The following is a 22875-nucleotide window of genomic DNA, read 5'->3' on the forward strand; positions in this document are numbered from 1 at the left end:
TCAAATTGCTTTCCAAAATGGTTGGAATCATTTATACTTCTACCAACAGTTCATCAATGTATTTGTTTTCCTACATTCCCTCCAGCATTTGTCATTTTCCTTGTCATCTTAGCCAATCTGATGGGTATGAGGAAGTACCTCAGAGTTGTTTTGAGTTTCTTTAATTATTTAGTGATTTAGAACATTTTTTTCATATGGCTATTGATAGCTTTGATTTCTTTCTCTTAAAACTGCCTACCTTTATCTTTTGATCATTTGTCAATTGGGAAATGACTCTTATTTTTACAAATTTGACTCAGTTCCCTATATATTTTAAAATGAAACCTTTATAAGAGAAATTTGCTGCAAAGATTTTTCTCAGTTTCCTACTTTTTGTCTAATTTTAGCTGCATTGGCTTTGTTAGTGCAAAACTTTTACATTTTATATAATAAAAATTATCGATTTTACTTCCTGTGAATCTCTGTATCTCTTGTTTAGTCATGAACTTTTCCCTATTCATAAATATGATGATAATTTCTTTCCTGCTCCATTAATTTGCTTATTATACCACTTTTTATGTCTAAATCATGCACCAATTTCGAGCTTAACATGGTATATGTCTATTTATTCTTTTTAAAATTTTTGTTAAATTTTTTTTGTTTTGTTTATTTTATTTATTTATTTATTTTTACCTATTCTTAAGGAATGACTACTTTTTTCTTCCAGGGGTATAGTTGTTTTTGTTTTTTGTTTTTTCATTCTGAAGATTTCTCCTTGATTATTTTCTTTTACTCTATGGTATTTATTCATTGTATTAGGACCTATTTTTTAAATTTATTTTTTCTTTCAGTCCTTATTAGTTTTCCTGCAAAGTTTTTCCTTTCAAGGTTTTTCCTTCTTTTTTACTGTTCTTAGTATTTTTAATTGGTGCATTCATTGCTGTTCAGAGGAGGAGCAGGGAATCTGGGCTAAAATCACAACCATTCAGCATCTCACTAGAACTCTCCACATATAGTAATATATTTCTATGTATATCTATCTAGCAGTAGTTTTTCAACTAACTTTGAGGTGTTTAGTACAAATATACACTTCTAGCTTGAGCTTGAGCCAATGCTGAATTTTTCTTGGTTGGTTACTTTGTAAATAAGATGATTTAAGGATTAGAGGTAAAAGAACAGGAAAAAAAAGGCTAAACAAGAAAGCAAATTACATTCCTTTTCCCAGTATGCACATTATATAACTGAAAACCATGTTCTAAATCAGTTTCATGTATACCTAGGGCAATGCCTTGCACAAAGCAGATACTTAATAAACATATTTTTGGACATGGATAAGGTAAGAATTAATTTTACTTGACTATGAATATGTGTTATAAGAGTTTTGTTTTTCTTTTTTCTTTTCCCCAGGGGGGAATGGAGAGAAAATAAATGCTTGTTAATTTAAAAAATTAGTAAAAATAATTATTTTTGAATTGGAAAAAAAGCTAAACAGCTGGAATTTTTCATTTCAAGTATTTCCAATGAACACTGTTCTAGGAGGGAAGAGATACAAATATCTATAAGCCATGGTAACTACTGAATTTAATGAACCCATTCAAATAGAAAAAGAAAACAATCAAGAAAAAATTTGATACAATAGGATGGACATAAAGGAAAAAAAAGAAAGACAAGCAAAAAGAAGGCATCAGAGTTAAAGGTAAGAAAATCCAACAAAAAGGTCCAGACAGGAGAGATGATGGGGAAAATGCATATAAACAAAATGGAAATGCTATATAAACAAAATGGAAATACTGATGGACACATCTCATACTATAAAATAGAAAGCTAGAAAAAAGAAAAGAAAAGTGATGTGGTAACTTCAACCAAAATGAATCATCATAAAATAGTAGTGATAATTTTTAGAGGCTAATAAGTATATAAGAAAAAAATAACATTTATTAACAGTTAAACATTAAACATTATAAACAGTTAAACATTACAGAAAGCTTGAGAAAGATTGTATCTATTAGACCATACAAGTTGACATTGTTAGGGTATTTGTGATTGGTTTCACAATTTCATCATTATATTCTAAAATCTTTTTCAAAGGTAACTCCTCAGATCTTTTAGGGTCCTCCCCTTCTTTGTGGTCCAGGTAGCTACTCCTTATATCATAGAAATTGAGTTTAAAGCAAAGTTTTTAACCTAGCATCTGTGAACTTTTTGACAATTGTATTTCAGTATAATTGCTTTTCTTTGTAATCCTATATATTTTATTTTATGCATTCAAAAAATCATTCTGAGAATGTATTCTTAGGCCTCTATAGACTGTCAAAGGTACCCATGATGCAAAAAAGGTTAAGAACCCACATTTTTAAAAAATTAATTTATTTTTAGTTTTCAACAATCACTTCAATAAGCTTTTGAGTTTTAAATTCCCCCCCTTTCCCCACCTCCTTCCCCAAGATGGCATGTAATCTGATATAAGCTCCACATATACATTCCTATTAAACATATTTTCACATTAGTCATGTTGTAAAGAAGAATTAAAACCAACAGGAGGAACCACAAGAAGAAACAAAACAAAGCAGAAGGAAAAAAAAAAGAGCAAATAGTATGCTTCGATCTGCATTCAAACTCCACAGTTCTTTCTCTGCATTTTTGATCATGAGACTTTTGGAGATTTAAGAACCTATGCTTTAAAGGATGTTTAAGAATCCACCAGGCAAAGATGGGGGAAGGAAGAGTAGACAATCCAAGCATGGGGAATGATCAGGACAGACATGAAAGTGGGAAAAGGCAGAGTGTTTGGGAGAGAGAGTAGTCAATTTTACCTACAGTGGAGAGTGTATGGAGGATAGTGATAAGAAAAAGCTGGACAGGTAGGGTGGCATTAGATTATGGGGGAACTTTAAAGTCAGGCCAAGGGGCCTGAACCTTACTCAATGGATTATAGAATACCATTGCACATTTTCAAGCAAAGAAATAACTGACTAAATCTATGCATAAAGAAAATTAGTCTGGTAATGGTATAAAAGATATATATCATAAGGAGATAGTGAAGGTGAGGAAACTTTGTTGGAGTCTTTTGCAATAATCTAGGCAGATGATAATGAGTGCTTATACCTGGGTGGTGGCAGTAAGATTAGAGAGTAGGGAGTGGATAATGTTGTGGAAGTAAAATCAGTAAGAATTGGGGACAGTTTGGATGTGAAGAGGAGAGGGAAGAGTCAGATAACACCAAAATTTTGAACTTGAGAATGTGGATGAATGGTGGCACCAATGAGGGAAATAGTAAGGTTTGAAGGTGAAGCAAATTGAGGAGGAAAGATAAAAGCTGGATTTTAGACATGTTGATTTTGAAGTGCTAGTGGGACACCCATTGTTCTGTGAGCATTGCCGATTTAGGTCTAGGGTTCAGAAGAGAGATTATGCCTAGAGATACAGAATTTACATCTGTATAAGTGCTGCAGTTTATGGTTACACACACAGTATCAGAAATGGGACTCAAATGAGGTCTTTTGACTTCAACTTCAGACTCCTTCTGACTATAACATGCTGCTTCATTGAGAGTGAAGTATTATTTTCTTAGTATTTTCTCTATAGTTACTGGGATCATAGGTTTTAGATTAGGAAGGGAGCTTAGAGAGTTATCCCAACTCCCACACAGATGAGGAAACTGAGGCTCAGGGAAAGGAAATGAGTTGTTCAAGGTCCTATAGCTAGTATATAGTAGAAGCTGGATTCAGATCCAGGTCTACTAACTCTAAATCTGGTTCTCTTTCTCCTATTTTCTTCTCTTCCTGTAAAGATTTTCTTCCTTCTTCCTCCCGATAGCCTAAGTTCTTTTCTTTTCTTTGTTTTTCCTGCGTAGTATCTTTTCTTGTTTGTTTAAAAAAATGTAACATCATTTTTCTAGCCTGTATTCTCCTTGCTCTGGCTACATTTTCCAAATATATCATGCTAACTGGGAAGTTACATTATGTAACTCCATTTCACTCAATTGCCATTAGATGCAACCTGAGTTTCAAAAAATTTAATCACTCACAAGGAGAATAGGTACTGTACACTGGAAAAATGCAGGAACATCTATGTAGACTAGCCCATATTTGTATCCTTTAAAGAGTGAAAATGTTGGGGCAGCTAGGTGGCACAGTGGATAGAGCACTTGCCCTGGAGTCAGGAGGACCTGAGTTCAAATCCGGCCTCAGACACATAACACTTACTAGCTGTGTGACTCTGGGCAAGTCATTTAACCCCAATTGCCTAACCAAAAAAAAAAAAGAGTGAAAATGTTATTTAAAAACTTAAGAAGTAATTTATAGAATCTCAGAGTAGGACCAGGCATTAAGGATTAATTAATCTCGCTAACTGAAGAATAAATTCCCTCTAAAACATGGTCGTCTTGCTGTCTCTCAAAGACCTTCAGTGATGGGGGACTCAGAGTCTTTCAGTTACAGAACTTAATTCTACAAATTGACACACAAGAAGATGAAGCTATGATTTCATCAATATGGAGAATTGTTGTAGCGTATGGAGCCATACAGATGGCTCATTGTAGGCTGTTTCTCATAGTAGCTCACCTGTATTGTTCCAGCCAACAGGCTTCAGAAAGAGGATTTTTTGGTCCATTCAGACCTAAGGTTTGGGGACTATACTTAAAGTAAAAAAAAAAAAAGAATTCAGCAGTTCTGAGACTGAATTAAGTTCTAAATGAACTCATGTAGGACACATTTAATGTTATAGGAGGATGTTCTCTCACTTGTGGAAAGCCAATCTTACTAAAAACAGTAATCACTATAAAAAGCATGGAGCCTAGACATATAATAGACTTTCCTATGCCCCCCAAAGGAATGTTAGGACTGTCAAAGACGTGAAGTCAATGCACCAAGGATTTAGATAATGGGAAGTGGTAAAAACTATCAAATTACCCATGAAAGCATTTTTCCTATCTACAGTAGAATGTCTAGTCTAAAAGTCAGAATTTCAGAAAAGTGGCTGGGCAAGACCTAAATATCAAGATCTAAATTGAAATGAGATTGGGGGGAGAGTACATTTCTTGAATATGCCATTCAAAATGGTAGAACGATTTCTATCCTATAGAAACAATGCCAAAAATAAGTCTTCTCATGTTTTTCTCCTCTGTCTTCTTCTCTTCTTCCTTCCTGTTTTCCTCTCTTTCCTCCTTTTCTCTCTCCTTCCTTCTCTTCTTCTCTCCCCCCTTTTCTCTCTCCTTCCCTCCCTCCTTTCCTTCTTGTTTCCTTTTTTCCTTCCTTCCTCCCTTCTTTCCCTCCCTCCCTCCTTCCTTCCTACAAATGAGCTCCAAGAGAGCCTTATTGCAAAAACTGGAGCTCATAATGCTAAATTCAGCCTTTTGACTGAGTCCAAGTTTTACAGAACAAATCCTTTTAAAGGAGATTTGTTCTGTGAAGTTTGAATACAGTCAAAGGCCTGCTCTTGAGGACCTGGAGGGCCAGATGTGGCCTCGAGGCTACAGGTTCCCCACCCCTGGCCCAAACTTTCCATTTGGTATTCAAAGCCCTCCACAATATGACCTCATTATAACTGTCCAACTCTATTTTTACTATTTTCCAACTTAAATTACCTGCTACAATGAGGCTGCTAGGCTCATAAGGCTATGGTGTGAGAGGTGATCAAATTTTTTGCTTAAATTTAGGCACATTGCTTCATTTCCATGATGTATGTCTAGTAGCCTTGTCAAAGAAAGAAATTTAGGTTAGTTTGGCATGACTTATTCTTTATAAACTCATACTGACTCATAATAATCACTACTTTCCTTCCTAAGTGTTCATACACTACCCCTTTGCATTCAAGAATTTTTCTTGGTATTGACATCAAGGGTACTAGGCTATAGTTTGTAGAATCCATGTTTCCCCCCCTTTTGAAAAGTAGGACATTTGTTTCAAGTTTCAAGTCAATTCTCCATTTTTAATTTGATTCCTCAGAACTCAACAATCAATCCATTTTAGTTCAACAACCATTCCAAAAGCTTTTTCATTGTAATTTATCCAGGTCTGGTGACTTGAATTCACAGAGGGCTGCTAAGGTGCTCTCTGGCTAAAAAATTTTCAGCACCTGTCTTGAGGAAAGCAAAAAAAACTTTCCTCACCTCAAAGACTACAGTATTAAGAAAAGAGAAAAGAAAACCAAGCGCTCCTTCCCCCTACCTGTAGAGAAAGCCTGATCTCTTATAAAGCTTTTAGAACATCTGGTATTCTCCCCACAGTGTCTAAGAACATGGGATTGACTGGAAGACACTTACTTATGGGTGACAAGCTAGACTATTTCATTTGGTAGAGCAAAATGTTGTCATAAAGTCTCCAACGAAGTGTTTACCATGATTCTACTTACTATATCATGCTTCCTTAACATAACCTTTTACAGTTGTATTCTAATATTTTGCTCAACAAATAATAGTATTTGAATGATGACATTCCATTTCTTTATCTTTATTTTCACTTTGAAACTAATGATTTCAGTAAATTCAACTCCTCACTTTTAGCCATGTGTCAGTAAAATGAAATATTTTGTGAAAATTGGTTGTAGGTAGGTCAGCTAGAAGAAGTCTTATAATTCAATGACTAGGATAAGTCATAGCTGGGCAATCAATAGTGGAGTTTGCTTTGATGCCTGGAGTGGTGAGGGGTCTTCCAGATGATATGGGTGGTTTTGACACATTGTGTTTTTCCAGCTTCTTGATGGAGAACTTTCTTGCTGCTATGCAATTTGTCATGGAGCGAAAGACAGGAAAAACACTCTCAGCTTAAGGAAGGATGTCTGAAAAGTTTCATGCCACTTATTGTGATCCTTGTATTAGGCTTATCTGTGCTTTGTTAATTTTGAGATTATCGTCCTGTTAGCTGAGAACTTGTGTAGAGGTGATCTGAAACTCAAAAGTAAGTGTATGGCTTTCAGAGTGGACTGCAGAATAAATCACAGCACATTTTGATTCTTTGAGGTTCATACAACTGAGTTCTGGCTGCAGAGCATCATTTGCCTAAGGAAAGTCAGCTTGTCATTAGTGAAGGTTTGATGAGCCAGTCTGGGTATCATCCAGACCCACCACTTCTGCTCCTCCTCTCTTCTTTGGCTGCCTTCCCTGTGCACATTTTCTTGTTTATCAGCAACTCTGTTAGACCTTGGGCTGGAGAAATAAAAGGAAATTTAAGTTAGAGTGTTCAGTTTGGCAAGCACCAACAAAAGGCCCAGTAGGGATGGTGCTGGAAAAATGGGCTTAAGTGAATACAGGGGATTATCCATGCTATTTGTGATGAAGCTTTTGAAGAGCACTAGCCAGGCTATTGGGAGACTGGGTTTGAGAGCCAGTTCTGCTACTAATTAGCTGTCAGTTCTCTCCAGGTGCTTTAGTTTTTTCATTTGTAAAAGGAGTTTGTTATTTCTACCTGTCTACCTTTTGTGTTTGTTGACCTCTGTTATTATTGCCTTCATCTTCCACACCCAAATTGTTGTCCTCTTCTTTGTTAAGCAATAACGTTGGGGAATCCAGAGGTCACTGTTAAGACTCTTATATATGTACATATGCCTGTGGACTGCAAATTCTAGTAGGCTCTGCCATGTGAGAAAGGCTTTGAACATGGGCTCAGCAAAAGACTGCCTGCTTTCTGAAGACTAGATTAATAGTAATAACGAAGATAAAGCTAGTATTTATATACTTGAGGTTTACAAAAGGATTGGAAATATATTGTCTGATTTGCTTTTCAAAAACCCTATGAGCTGGTGCTACAATTTTTCCTGTTTAACAGACGAGGAAACTGAGTTTGAGTGATCTATGCACGGTCACTCAATTAGGAAAAGGAAGAGAAGCAGAAGAAGAAGGGAATAAACATTTATGTATGGCCTATTATTAGTCAGGTACTATGCTAGGTGATTTTTACAAATATTATCTCATTTATTCTTTGTAACCACTTTGATATTATTAGGTGATATTATTATTTTCATTTAATAGATGAGGAAACTGAGGCAAGCAGAAGTTAAGTAACTTGCTCACGGTCACACAGCTAGTAAGTATCTGATGGCAGATTTGAGCTCAAGTCTTCCTAACTCCAGGTATGCCACCAGCTGCTCCTAAGCTAGTAAGTACCTGAGGCTAGATTTGAACTCTGGCCTTCCTGACTCCAAGTGCTACACTCTACCACTATGATACCTAGGTGCCTACATAGCTACAGTAAATATGAAGATAAATATGAATATCACTAGCATTTTGGCAATTTGGTGATGATTTTTTTTAGCCATGGAAGTCCATGAAATTATAATAATACAAAATAATCCTTGATCCTACCGCTCTCTCTCCCTTGACTTTTAAAGTAAAGGTTGCAGACTTTGTGCCAGAGAGTTTTAGGAATAAAAGTTTTACCCTATGGGTAAACATAAATTTAGCTATTGGCATTCTAAATGTGAACTCCTCACCCAGTGACATTTTGCTAGAGGAATGGAATCATATAAATATTGACATTCTTACCTATAAAAACAGAATACAAAAAAAGTTATAGCTAAATGGAAGGTAAATAAATGATGTGGTTTTATTTTGATTCCAGAAAGAATAAGAAACATCATTTCATGGGACATCTAGTTATTTCTTACTGCATTAATTATAACACTAATCATTTTAGCCATTAAAAATTTCACCATGAAAATAATAGTTTAGGCATAAACATTTGCTTCAGAGGATGAAGAGGTAAAGAAATTCTATAAACAATTCAACAAACTTTCTAAATTAAATCAACATATACTTTGATATATGGTAACTTCAAAGCAAAGATGGTTGTAGGGGAAGATGATGAAAAATATGTCAGTACACACATTTGTGTAAGAATTGAGAATCCAAAGGCTAGTGGACTGCCCAGAAGCCAAATGGCTTATATATTAGTAAAACTTTCTTTGATTAAAAAAAAAGTCAGGAGCTACTGGATATGAAAAAAACATCAAACAACATAAAACTTAAATTGATGGTATTTTAATAGAGGAAAATTGGCTTATTAGTGATGTGAAAATCAGTACTGAATTCATTGTCTCTGTACAGCCACACCATTGGCTTGTTACAGTAAAGATTAAAATTAATGCAAAACTAGAAGAAAAAAATGAGGAAATGGTATTAGCTGGATTAGATTAAATGTACACAGAGGAGGTACGCGCTGGAGGCAATACAGTTTTGAAGATTTGATGTCTCAAGATACATGAAAGAGAGGAGGATGCCAAAACTGTGGAATATATGTCAGACATTACCAAAAGCAAAACAAAAAAAGTGACTGAGAGATGCCAGTAATCACCAACCCATATCCCTGGACTTGCATCACTGTTGAGAATTCTCTGTCTCTGCCTCCTGGCTTCCCTGGCTTTTTTCAAGTCCTAGCTACAATCTCAGTTTTAGAAATCAGTCTTTCCTGATTTCCGTAAATGCTAGTCTCTTCTCTCTATCTCCAATTTATTTGTATATATGTTGTTCATAGGTTGTTAGTTGTTACATGGTGTCTTTGCCTTGAGACTGTGAATGTCTTGAGAGCAGGGACTGGCTTTTGCCTTTCTTTGTATCCATAGCACTTAACACAGTGCCTAGTACATAGTAGGTGCTTAATAAATGCTTGTTGACTTGTCATGCATTGTGGGAATCTTTGATGAAGTCACGCTTTCACAAACAATGTTTTATAACATACCACATCCTTACAGGCACATCAGTGATGGAAAGTTATAGAAAATGTGAGATTCTAACATACTGCTTTTTTTTTCTAACTATAAAAATGCCTTTATGGTTGAGAAAAATATTGACTTAAAAACCCTCTTCCAATGAAGTGGCTCCCATGCATATATCAGAATAAAAAAAATTCCTTGCAGAAGTTAACAACAAAGATAATATATTTCAGTGACTCTTTGACTAGTATTGAAGGATGCATAAAATTGGTGGATGTACATGCAACAAAGAAGATTGTCATAGAGAATACCTAGCAGAATCCAAATGGAAGAGAGACTCCTTATACATGCCATTTAGGTGCTTCTGTCTGTGGCTCTTATTGTACTGATTGCTTCTACCCCTGCAACATTACAACACCTCCTAAATGAGATCCAATCAAGAATTTGACCTTACTCACCTTTAGTGGTTAGCTAATAATAATAGTCAGTGTTGTTATACTGCCTTGAAGTTTAAAAGGAACTATACATATATTATTTCAGTTGGCCCACTCAACCTTGTGAGATAAATTCTATCATTACCCCCATTTTGCACATGAGGACTACTGAGTCTGAGAGAAGTTACATGATTTATCCAGGATCAAACAACTAGTAAGTTTCTGAGGCAAGATTTGAACCCAGGTCTTTGAGCTAGTCAATCAATCAATCAATTAATCAACAAATATTTAATTCTTGCTGATTATGTGCCAGGCACTAAACTAGGCTCTGGCGAAACAAGTACGAAGAATGAAATGATTCCTACTTTCAAAGAGCTTACATTCTACGTGTATTATGGACAAAATCTGCTGATGGATAATGAGCAGGATTTGGAATTGAACAGGAAGATATGAGTAGGCTGGATTGCCTTTGGGAGTTCTTTGAGTTCTTTGAACAATCCTAAGCTTTTCTATGAAATAAAGGTTCATCTTCTTAATAACATTCTGGTGATGTTTTCTGGCAGTGAGTCATGGAGTACTAGGGTCTCTGCCTAAACTGAAATTGAGTATCACCTAAGGGACAATGGATAGGTGCAATGGAAAGGGTAAGCAGGCTGAAACACATGTCAATGAGGAATTGCACAAGAGAAGTAGAATAAAAGATGTTATTAGAGAAATATATGACTAGAAAAAGGAGGAGCAACCATGTAGCAAGGGTAATGGATAACGGATCGCTTGTATCTCTACTGGTATCTATCTAATGTTAACCCATATTTGTATTATACACACGTATATGCATACCTACATAAGTACACACATATTTGTTGTTGTTGTATGGTTGTTTCAATTGTGTTTGACTGTTCGTGACCCCATTTGGGGTTTTCTCAGCAAAGATACTGGACTAGTTTGCTATTTCCTTTCCCAGATCATTTAACAGATGAGGAACTGAGACAAACAGGGTTAAGTGACTTGTCACTTAACTTAAGGGTCACACAGTTACTGTCTCTGGCCAGATTTGAACTCAGGAAGATGAGTCTTCCTGCCTTCAAGCCCATCACTCTATCCAATGTGTCACCTAGCAGCCCAATAATAATAATACACAGCTATTCAATTGCCACCCAAGAGCCCTGGGAGTGGTAGGTAGCATTACTTCTGCTTCCAGCCCAGCCCTCATAGCCATCATCCTCAGCAGCAACTCATCTGGACAGGTGACTTGATAACTGCTTCTGCAGCTATTGAAGACCAAAAGAATTCTCACTACCAAAATCCTTGGCATTGACAGATAGGTCAACGTCAGAAACAGATATGATTTTATCAGTGGAAATGACATTGAAGATGATATATTACCATCTTTGCTGTTGTACTCTAAAGTCCACAGGACCTTTCCATTTAATTTGTGGTTGAAATCTCTTATGTGTTGTCTCTCCCCTGAGAGCAGGGACTGTCTTGCTTTTCTGTTTGCTTCCCTGGCCTAGCATAGTGCTTTATATGTAGTAAACAAATGCTCATTCATTCATTCATTTCCTCAAGATTCCCTAGTCTCAAAGGAGACTGGAATTAGGAAAGAAGCCCTCCTGATTTGGTTGGTTTGGTCCTTATGATATGTCATAGTCTGAGTAGGATCTGTTCATAGACTAAGTGACCTTGGAGAGATATGGGCTTTTTTGTTCTTTTGCAACTAATGGCCTGGAGTTTGACTGTTACCTCCCTTGGGGAAATATTCTCCCTCAGGTAAGTTTATCTATGCAGATACTTAAGTGTGAAGGTGGAGACTAGGCAGAGGCAATGTAGTGCTAGCATATGTAACTTTATTTTGGCTATATATGTGTACATGACCCAGTTGATCCAAGTAAGGGGCTACTGAGTTCCCCAGAGAAGATTGTCCTATCCATCCCTTTTCACTTTCAGGAATAGGGAATCTTATTATTCATCTAGCAACGCAGCACAGCAGAGTGAAAGACCATTGGATTTATAGCCAGGAAGAACTGGGTTTGAATTCTGTCTCAGAAACTTAACCAGTTGTGTGATTCTGGGAAAGTCATCTAACATTTATTAGCTTCAGTCTCTCCATTTGTAAAATGTGAATAATAATAGCACCTGCCTTATAGGGTTGTTGTGATGAAACAAATGAGATCCTGTATGTAGAGTGCTTTGTAAACCTAAAGTGCTAAATAAATGTTTACTATTATTGGTAGATAACTGGGATCCCCATCTTTCAATAGATAGTCCTAGAGAATTCCCTTGTCTGAGTAGAGAATACATTTCTTTGAGCTCTGTTGACTGAATTCTTACAAAGAAGTCTATTGCATGAGGTTTTTCCTTTATTTGGGTTCCCAAAAGATAAAAGTACACATGTATGTAGCATTTTAATGTTTGCAAAGTACTTTACATACATGATCTCACTGAATTCTCATAACAACCTTGTAAGGTTATGATAATGGGCTATTATTATGCCCATTTTACAGATTAGGAAACAAGCCTAGAGATATTAAGCGACTTGCCTAAGGTCAGCAGATAGTAAATCCCTGGGGAAGGATTGGAGCCCAGGTTTTCTGATGTGAAAACATCACTCTATCCACTTTACTGCTCTGACTGCCTCTCCATGCAGATCCATGGTTGTCACGATCGGAGATGAGAAGGGAGGTGTTTTGGACGGTTTGCTGGTTATGTACTTATTTGGACTTTTTTGGCCTACACTAATGAATTGGCTTATAAGGACTAGCTACTTCCTTCTTGAGGCCCCAGCATTCTCCTTGAACATAGTACCTCGTCTTTGGCTGTACCTCCTTATGGAAGAATCTTACCAGCACTGGGTCACTACCTTCATTTCCCTCTCTGAGCCCCATACCTTCTCTTTTCCCTTTATGTAACCAAAAAGAGATGTTGAAGATAAACTTCATCTCTTTGTGGTTTTGCTTGGGCCAAGTTCTGGGATTCTATCTGAGGGCTGATGCACACACTAGGAGGTTTTTTTTTTCAGTTAATCCACAATCAATCAATAAACACTTACTAAGCACCTACTACATGTCAGGTACTGCGCTAAATGCTAGGGATAAAGGCAAAAGATAATCCCTGCCCTCAAGGAGTTTACAGTCTAGTGGGGAAGACAACATGCAAACAAATACACAGGAGGCCAGCTATCTAACAGAAAAATAGAAAATAGTTAAAAGGGGGAAGACGTTGGAATTAAGAGGGGTTGGGGAAGCCTTCCTGAAGAAGGTGGAAGTTTAGTTGGAACTTATAGGAAGCCAGGGAGGTGAATAATTGGAGTGGAGGAAGGAGGGAGTGTTCCAGACAATAGGGACCTTCCAGAGAAAATGCCAGGAGCTGAGAGATAGTGTCTTGTTTGTGGAATAGCCAAGAGACCAGTGTCACTGGATGGAAGAGTACATGCTGGGGAGTGTGCTAAGTGATTGGGAATACAAAGGCAAAAAGCAAAACAGTCCAGGTCTAGGCAGAGCTTAAGATCTTTGAGAGTAAATCCATGATAGGATGGGGTGGAAGGAATTAGGATGCAGAATTAGGACAATTTGGTTCCAGACCTGGTTCTGACACTTGGTTGCTGTTGGGCAAAACAATCAATGTTTCTGTGTTTCAGATTCCTGGTTGGTAAAGTGAGAATGATAACAATGTCTGTTCTCACAGGTTTGTTATAAAAAATCAAATGAAATTATACATATATATATACATATATATATATATAATGTATACTTTGAAACTATGCAAGTGTAAGGTGGTAGCATGATCTAGGAATTGGATGTCAGTTAATTGTTATTTAGTAGTTTATTAGTTGTTAGTAGTTAGTAAGTTAGACGAATCCCCAATGTTCTTTTCATCTCTAAAATCCATTTATTCAATCAATAAGCATTTTAAAGTATCTATTATGTGCTAGGTCATTTACTGGGCACTGGAGTTACAAAGACAAAGATTAAACAATCCCTGCCCTCAAGAAGCCTTTACACTATATTGTAGGGAAACAACACATACATAGAAAGAAAATATAAAATACAGGCAGCTAGGTGGTATAGTAGATAAAGCCCTGGCCCCGGAGTCAGGAAGCCCTGAGTTCAAATCCTGCCTCATACATCCTAGCCGTATGAATCTGGGTAGGTCACTTAACTTCCATCTGCCTCAGTTTCCTCATTTATAAAAAAGGAATAATAATAGCACCTACCTTCCAGGGCTGTTGTGAGGATCAAATAAGATAATATTTATAAAATGCTTAGCATAGTACCTGGCACATTGTAGGCACTATTTAAATGCTATGTATTATTGTTATTATTATTCTTATTAAATATACAGTAATTTGGCAGGTAGGGCACTAGAAACTGGGGAGATGAAGTTAGGTGTCACATGGGGTATGGTTCTTGAGCTAAGCCTAGAAGATGAAGATGAAGAAAGAGTACATTCTAGGTATTGGGGGACCAGAGCAGGCAAAGATTCCCATATAGATGGGGATAGAATGTTATGATAAGGCATAGCAAGCAGTCCCATCTAGCTGGAAGGCAGAGTGTGTAAAGAGGAGTAATACAGAAAAAACCTGAGGAGATAAGAAGGAGCCCAATTGTTAAGGGTTTTAAAAGCCAAACAAGGGAGTTTGTATTTTATCTTGGAGACAAGGGGGATTCCTGAAGTTTCCTGGGTAGGAGTGTGATATAATTAGACCTGTGTGTTAGGAATATGACTGGGGTAGGAAGAGGTATTGGAGAGGGGGAAAGATTGAAGTCAGGGAGATGAATTACAAGGCTATTTGAATAGTTCAGGTGAGAGATGATGAAGGCCTTCAGTAGTGGGGTTGTTTATCCTTCATTTTCAAAGAGGACCAATGATATCATGGGGTGCATTGGGGGTCATAGCCTCACGAATGTAGATAAAGGGATGGTTGTGAGAGGTACTGGTAAGATGTGGCAATGAATGGATTGGAGGGTTGGAGGGGGGTCTGGGATGGGGGAGAGGGAGGAGTTAAGGATGATTCTGAAGCTGTGAAACTGGATGCCTGAATAGATCTCAACAGAAGTAGGGGAGGGTTTGATGGCATAAGCTGGTTTGCTTATGTTGAGTTTGAGATACCTACAGGACATCCAGTTCTGTAATTCTGTGACCTGCCTCTGCACTTGAAAACTCTGTAAGATGCTTTTAAAAATTGAGCACAAATGCAATATTTAAAACAATGAAAGCTGGGATTTGTAGCTATAACTATTTTCTTAGTGTGTATCCGAACATATTTATATAAATTCATGTATAAAAGGTATGTATTTAATACTTGAGTACATCTCTTGGGGAACCATGTGTACAAAACAAAGAATATCACTATTTCATATGAGGATGAGACTTTATAAATGGACAAGCAAAGCAGACATTATGAAGATAATAATGTTTGTAGGTAATGGGTTAGTTTTGAGTAGCTAGGTGGTGCAGCGGATAGAGTACCAGGTCTGGAGCCAGGAAGACCTGAGTTCAAATCCGGCCTCCAGACACTTAGTAGCTTGTGTGACCCTGGGTAAGTCACTTAGCCCTGTTTGCCTCAGTTTCCTTATCTGTTAAATGAGTTGGAGAAGGAAATGGTGAACCACTCCAGTATCTTTGGCAAGAAAATCCCAAATGGGGTCACAAAGAGTTGGACATGACTGAAAAACTGACTGAACTTGAATGGGCTACTTTATAGGATCTTAGGTCTAGAGTTAGAAAGGATGAGAGAGATCATCTGGTTCAAATCTTTCATTTTACTGATAGGAAACTGAGGCTCACAGGTAGAATGACTTACCCATAGAGGAAGTCAGTGGTAGAACTAGGATTTGAATCCAGGACTTCTGAGTCCAAATTCAGAGTTTTTTCCATTGTACCACTCCCCACTTCTGATTACTTTAATTCTGATCTTAGCTCCCTTCACATAAAATTCAGGTGAAATATTTAGCATTATTGCTTGGAAGTAGTCCAGAGGTAAAAAGAATAGACATTCATTCATTTAATTCAACAAGCATTTATGAAGTGCCTACTGTGTACAATACATTTTGCTCATTTCTAGGGGAGATACAAAGAAAATTAAATCATGGTTCCTCCCTTTATGGAGCTTACAGTGTATAAGAGTAAGGTGGCAGTCACTGTTTTCCAGGACTGACATACATCATTATTTTATTTTTTTATGTCTCAAAGTCAGTTCTCATAAAACTGCAAGTTTACTTATTGGTTCCCTGAACTCCATTTCTCCATAGCCTATCTTTGTTGACATCACTTTCCCCAAACTTTATGCCTCAGAGACAATACTCAAACAGCCAGTAAAATATATTGTAAAAACACAAACATCACAGGACCCGGAACAATGATAGCTGTCAGTGAGCTAGAAAACTCCTCAGATAACTGAAAGGAGGCATCCTAGGAATCATGTCTCTGATCAGCAGTAGGAACTGCAATTGTAAATCTCAGTACTACATTAAAAATGATCACATCTGAATCTGTGGGGGAGAAAAGTATCTGCAGAGTATGTTTCGTTTGTTGCTCCTACATGGCCAGGGGCCAATTTAATCTCTGGGAACTGATGGTAGAATTATTTTGAAGCCAACACTTTCCATATACTTCTCTTTTATACTTTTTGGAAGAGTATTCTGGATTCCATTTTTGTACTTTTCATCCATAGAAGCTTTTGGATTTATCAAAGAGATATTATCTTTTTTTTTTATTTTGGTCTACTAGATTGTTAGCTGTCCACAGGAAGGCACTGTGCTTTATTTAATCTTTGAATCTTTCCTAGCACCTAGACAGTATTTTGGATCTGATAATTGCTTAACAGACACTTACTTATATTGGTCCTCACACTCCTGGACCCTGTGCAACCTGTCTGGTTATGATCCTAAAATTGCATACAATGGGTAAAGACAGCCTTACATGTAGGCAGAGTATGTGTTCACCTACTTTGAATTTTCAGACATTTTAAGTGGCCATTATGGGGCAATTTGGGACAAATGCTATCATTCCCTATCATATGTAGATTGAGAATAGTTCTAGGCTGGTTAGGGTTTAATGCATATTAAACTGGGCTTTAACCAACTGAGTTTTGTGTAATCTAATATTAGTACTCAGTTGAGATTCAGGTGAGGTTGGGTTTTATGTAATCTAATGGTTAATGTTTAATGTAGTTGGATTTTATATAATCTAATATGAGTATAGACTACAGACTCAGACTTAGGTGAGGTGAGGAAGATGAGTGCCTAGGAAAGGAGATGTGTGTGTATGTGTGTGTGTGTGTGTGTGTGTATGTATGTATGCATGTATGCATGCATGGAGGCCTGCACTGAGCAGACCCAGGTGGTAGAATCAGAGGGTATAGGATTAAAGATGAAAGGGAATTTGGAAATATTTTAGTGAAAACTACTGATCAGAAAAATATTAGGGGTGTGGGGTGGAGACTGTAAAGGCTCAGCTATATGGACATTAATTCCTTAGTAGAGAAAGAGGGGAATAGGCATCTATAATACCTTGTGTGCCAGGCACTGTGCTAAATGCTTTTACAAATGTTATCTCATTTGATGAGAATTTGATCCTCATGACAACCCTGCAAGGTAGGTGCTATTATTGTCCCCATTTTACTATTGAGGAAACTGAGGCAAACAGAGCGTAAATGACTAGTAAGTGTCTGAGGCCTGAGTTGAACTCGGATATTCCTGACTGCAGGCTTCATTGTGTCACTTAGCTCTTCAGTGATTAGAAAATCTTTTAGAACAAATCACATTGAAACTAAAGTGGGAGAGAAAGTGAATGTCAATGAGAAAGTGAACCATAAACTAGAACGATAGGTTTTTAGAGCTGGGAAGTGTCAGAATTTAGGGTTGTCTGATTGGTTGGGTCGTCTGACCTTGACTAAAGACATTTCAAGAAGAATAGGGAAGGGCTCACAAAGTGAGGTTAAGGATGCAACTTTCAATAGACTCCCAAAGTCATAACTTCCCAGAACTTTTGGTGTTCTAAGTGTCTGAGTCTTCAGGCAACTTGCAACATAGCCCTATACATAAAACTCCCCCAGGGAGCTCATGACCCAGACAAATGCAAATACAGATGGAAAGCCAAATAAAACAGGGCCCCTGAAGTCGCATTGCTTAGCCACATAGAAACTTCACATGGCTCATGCTTATACTCTCTCTCCTCTTCAACTGCGGTAAAACATGCCAGCCTATAACCAATATCAGTCCAGAGACGCTGGGTTTCTTTGCTGTCATCTACTGCCAATAGGCAGCACAAAATAGGAGAGGTAGGAGTCTTCATTAGAACCATGGACAGCAGCTGATGTCTTTCTGACCCCACAGCTCAACTGCCCTGCCTTTCTGATTGGAATAATAGAATAATAGAATAATTTGAGGCCAAGAATGATGAAGTGATTTGCTCTTGATCACACAAGGAGTTTGGGGCAGGGCTGGGACTCAAGCAACAGGTCTCTTGATTCTATTGTTCTTTCTAATACAGTGTACTATTGGAATAACTTGATTTATGCGTTAACCTGTGTGTGTCAAGGTAAAGTCAACAAAAATGGATTTTTAACTACCTGCCTGCCTGTAGACTGTACCCCGAGGCCGCATGTACTGTGGTCATGTAGCTTTTGTACTCTGACTGTGACTATGGTATTGCAGGGGACACAGTGAGGGTGGGATATCACACAAGCACTACATGATCCCAGCAACCTAGACAGGGCCTTGACAATAATCAGGGCCCTAGAATTTATTCTGGGGCACCTGAGATACAAGAATCGGGGAACTCTTGCTAACTGGTAGTCAATCCCAAAGGGGTTATTGCTCTCAATTGAACCTGTATGCTCAGATGTTGGAGGATGACGGTGGGCATGGTTGTAAAAAACTGGAATAACCTTTGTTTAGGCATGATCCCAGGGGAAGTTTCCCCACCTCAAAAATATCTCTGCTATCTAAGTGCTGAAATTTCACCATTAGGACATCACTCCTTTGACATAGTGCCTTGTTGCTTCCAGATGTCCAAATGTACTAACATCCTTTGATGGTTATGAATCATTAATGCCCCTTAGTAGTTTATCATCATGAGTACTATCTGAGGTAAGGGCTCTGAAACATACAATTTTAATAATAGGATGGGCAGCAGGGATAATGTTGAAGCACAGGGGGCAATCAGAGGAGGCCAGCCTGGGTAGCACCAGAGTAGATACCTCTGGGCAATCAGAAGGCTGTATAGGAGCATTACATACTGTGTGGGAGAGAGGAAAATGGTAGACTCAGGAAATAAACTGCTAGGACCAATCATTTTTGTGGGAAAGAGGAGTTGAATATTTGGGGATAGGAGTCAAGGGCAAGAAAGGTCTACATTATCTTCTAGTGATAGGGATGTGATTTATACTCTTAATGCTGGCAACCAACTTTTAACTTAGTGTTGGGACAAATTTGCTAACTATGCCCTGAATATGATCTGATGAGCCAAAGCACTAAGCTCAACAGGAGGGCATCCTTGGAAAAAGGACCTCACATGTGAGCTTGTCCCCATTGTCACGAGCAGACCATTGTTATTTTTATAAATGCTTGTAAGAGAATTGTATAAGAAAGAAGTTCTTGGACAGATATTCATTACAGTAGATGCAAATGAGTTTTTTTGCGTTCAATTTTTTCACTTGTGTCTGACTGTTTGTGACCCCATTTGGGATTTTCTTGGCAAAGATACTGGAGTGGTTTGCCATTTCTTCCTCCAGTTTGTTTTACAGATGAGGTAACTGAAGCAGAGTTAAGTGACTTGCCCAAGATCACACAGCTAGTAAGTATCTCAGGATGGGTTTGAACTTGGGAAGATGAGTCTTTCTGACCTCACTGTGCCACCTAGCTACTTTATTTTTTGTAATTATCAACAAAGATGTGACTTAAATTTAGAATGTAAACCACTTCAATCACTTAAATTTAGAATGTAAACCACTTATCATAGGTGGAGCCTAGAAAAGAAATATTAAAGAGCAAAACCAAAAGAAGTTGATTTTTTAAGTGATGATTTAAGTTCAAGAGACCTTAACTTAAATCCCAACTGGGTCATTATAACATCAGTCCTGACTGAGGCATTGTGACATAGTGGAAAGAACCCAGTCAGAAGTTTCAAACCCAGGGTCTATTCCTTTATTACTTGTATGATGTTGTCCAAGTCATTTCCCTTCATGGGGTCCCAGTTTCCACATCTGTAAAGTGGGAATAGGTTGATCTTGATTTTTAAAGTCCTTTGTAGCTTTAAATCCCCTGAACCTACAAATTGGATCAAATATATTATGGCAGAAAGAGCACAGGATTTAGAGCATAATTATAATGATGATGATGATGATGATAGTATTTCTATGTAGTATTTTAGATTTGTAAAATGCTTTACATATATTATCTTACCCGATCCTTATAACAACCTTCATGAGGCAAGTGTGACAGTAGCCTCCTTTTAGATACAGAAACTGAGAATGAGAAAGTGACTTACTTAGGGTCATGCAGTTTGTGTCCAAGACAAGATTTGAACTCAAGTCTTCCTGACTCCAAGTTTAGCACTTTATTATCATGCTGTTTGATTCCTAGTTCTCCTACTTAATATCTATGTGGTACTGAGCAAGTCAGTTTACCTCTTCTGTAAAATGAGAATATTGGATTGAATGGTCTCTTTATACTCTGAATCCTTGAGAATTAGCATGGCACAGGGGAGTATGTGCTGGCCTTAGAGTCAGGAAGACCTTGGTTCATAGCCTACCCTGACACTTGCTATGTAGCAATGGGAAAATTCATTTAACTTTTCAGAACTTCAGTGTTCTCATCTTTAAAATGGGGATGACAGTACCTATTACGTAACTCATCAGTATTATGAAAGATCTAACATGGAGTCCAAATTGAAGAGAGATTGCCTATGGATAGGGAAGTTCTCTAGATATTCCTGTCTGTGGGTGACATTACATCAAGCACCAGAAGATTGCAGAGCTTCCTGGAAAAATATTGGTAACCATTCAAAAGAATTTGGCCTGAACATCCGCACAGGAAAGACTGAGTGGATGATTATTTAAGTAGGGAACATTCATCATCAACTGTTTCTCTGGAATCATGGTCATTCATTGCATTGACTAGAATTTAAAAATTTTTCAAAGCTGTTCTTTTTACAGTATTGATGCTAATGTATAAATGGTATTCTTGGTTCTGCTCACTTCACTTTGCATCAGGTTGTGCACATCTTTCTTGGGACCATTTTGTAAGGAGCCACTCCTCCTAACCTTTCCCCTTACCCACCTCTTCTTTCACTTTGTGCTTGTTTTTCTTTTAGTAAGACCTAAAAAAAAATGCCTTCTTTAATTTAAACTCCCTTTTTGGGTTTTAGACTTTTTCTCCTTTGTGCTCTGAACTGTGGCATAGAAGATGCCTTATAGAATAGAATGCTGCTTCTGGAGAGATAACACACTGTCAACTTGACTCTGGGGTGAAAGTTTAATCCTTATTGATAGATCTAATCATGTGGGAACTTTTAAAGGGTTCTTAACCTAGGGGACTACGGACACCTTTAGGTAAATTTCAGGGGATCCATGAACTTGGATGGGAAAATGCATCGCTATTTTTGCTAGCCTTTAACTGAAACTTAGCATTTCTTGAAATTATTTAAAAATGTTATTCTGAGAAGGTATCTTAGGCTTCACTAGACTGTCAAAGAGATTAGTGACACAAAAATCATAAACATCTCTACCTTAAAGGTGTCTCTAAGCTTTCTTCTATGATTGAAGATAAACTGAAATACTTGGGAAGAGATGAATTGCTAAGCATTGATAAATCTGAGGCCCGGGGAGCTGGAGTGTTAGTATCTCTTTATTATCAGTGAGCCTTTCAGAAGTGTTTAGAGGGAGGAAAGAAGAAGAATTTGGGTAAGAGGAAGAAAGACAAATATGATGATCCAGGATGTCTGGGATACATTCTATTTATTACGTGACTATAGTGTTTTCGGGCTGCCAGACTGACTTAGCTATGACAGTCTCTCTGTAGTATATATTTCCCCCACAAAGGGGATACTAAGAAGATTTGATTAGGAGGTAAGCAATAGTTCATGCAGGAGTATTGATCAATGGAGATGTTATTAGAAATTATTCCCAAGAGAAGGCCCAAGTATCCATATCATGCCATGAACAGCATTTTCCCCTTCTTATCATATGGAACCTCCACTAAAGTATTACCCTGATGGCCCACCCCAGAGTGGAAGTGACCCTGGGGTTCCTCAATGTGGCACAAGCTCTGGCAATTACTGCCAAGGTGAAGTCTTTGGGTAGGGATGGGCATGGTGAAACACTGGTTGTCTGTTGTCTGAGGACCAGCCTAACTGTTTGGACAAGCTGAATACTGGGTCTGATATAAGGAGACTAATTTTTGGCCACAACAACTTTTAAAAATATTGATAACTTTTGCTTTTACATCACATTGATTTCCCTATACTTCTCTTAACATCCTCTTACCAGATAACCATCACTTATAACAAAGAATAAAAAAGGGGGGAAAAGCAGTTCAGCCAAACTAATAAACACATCAGCTGAATCTGACATTCAATCAATGAATCAGTGTTTACTAAGCACATACTGTGTGTCAGTAATATTCCATTAGATTTATATACCATTTATTCAGTCCAATTAATGTATATCTACATAGTTTCCAGTTCTTTAGAATCACTAAAGCACTATTGTGAACATTTTGGTGCTTATGAGTCTCTTTCTTTTCTTTCCTTTCTTCCCTTCTTTCCTCCCTTCCTTCCTTCCTTCCTTCCTTCCTTCCTTCCTTCCTTCCTTCCT

This window comes from Vombatus ursinus, unplaced genomic scaffold (assembly GCF_900497805.2).
Source record: "Vombatus ursinus unplaced genomic scaffold, bare-nosed wombat genome assembly UNPS02014833.1, whole genome shotgun sequence".
NCBI classification, from domain to species: domain Eukaryota; kingdom Metazoa; phylum Chordata; class Mammalia; order Diprotodontia; family Vombatidae; genus Vombatus; species Vombatus ursinus.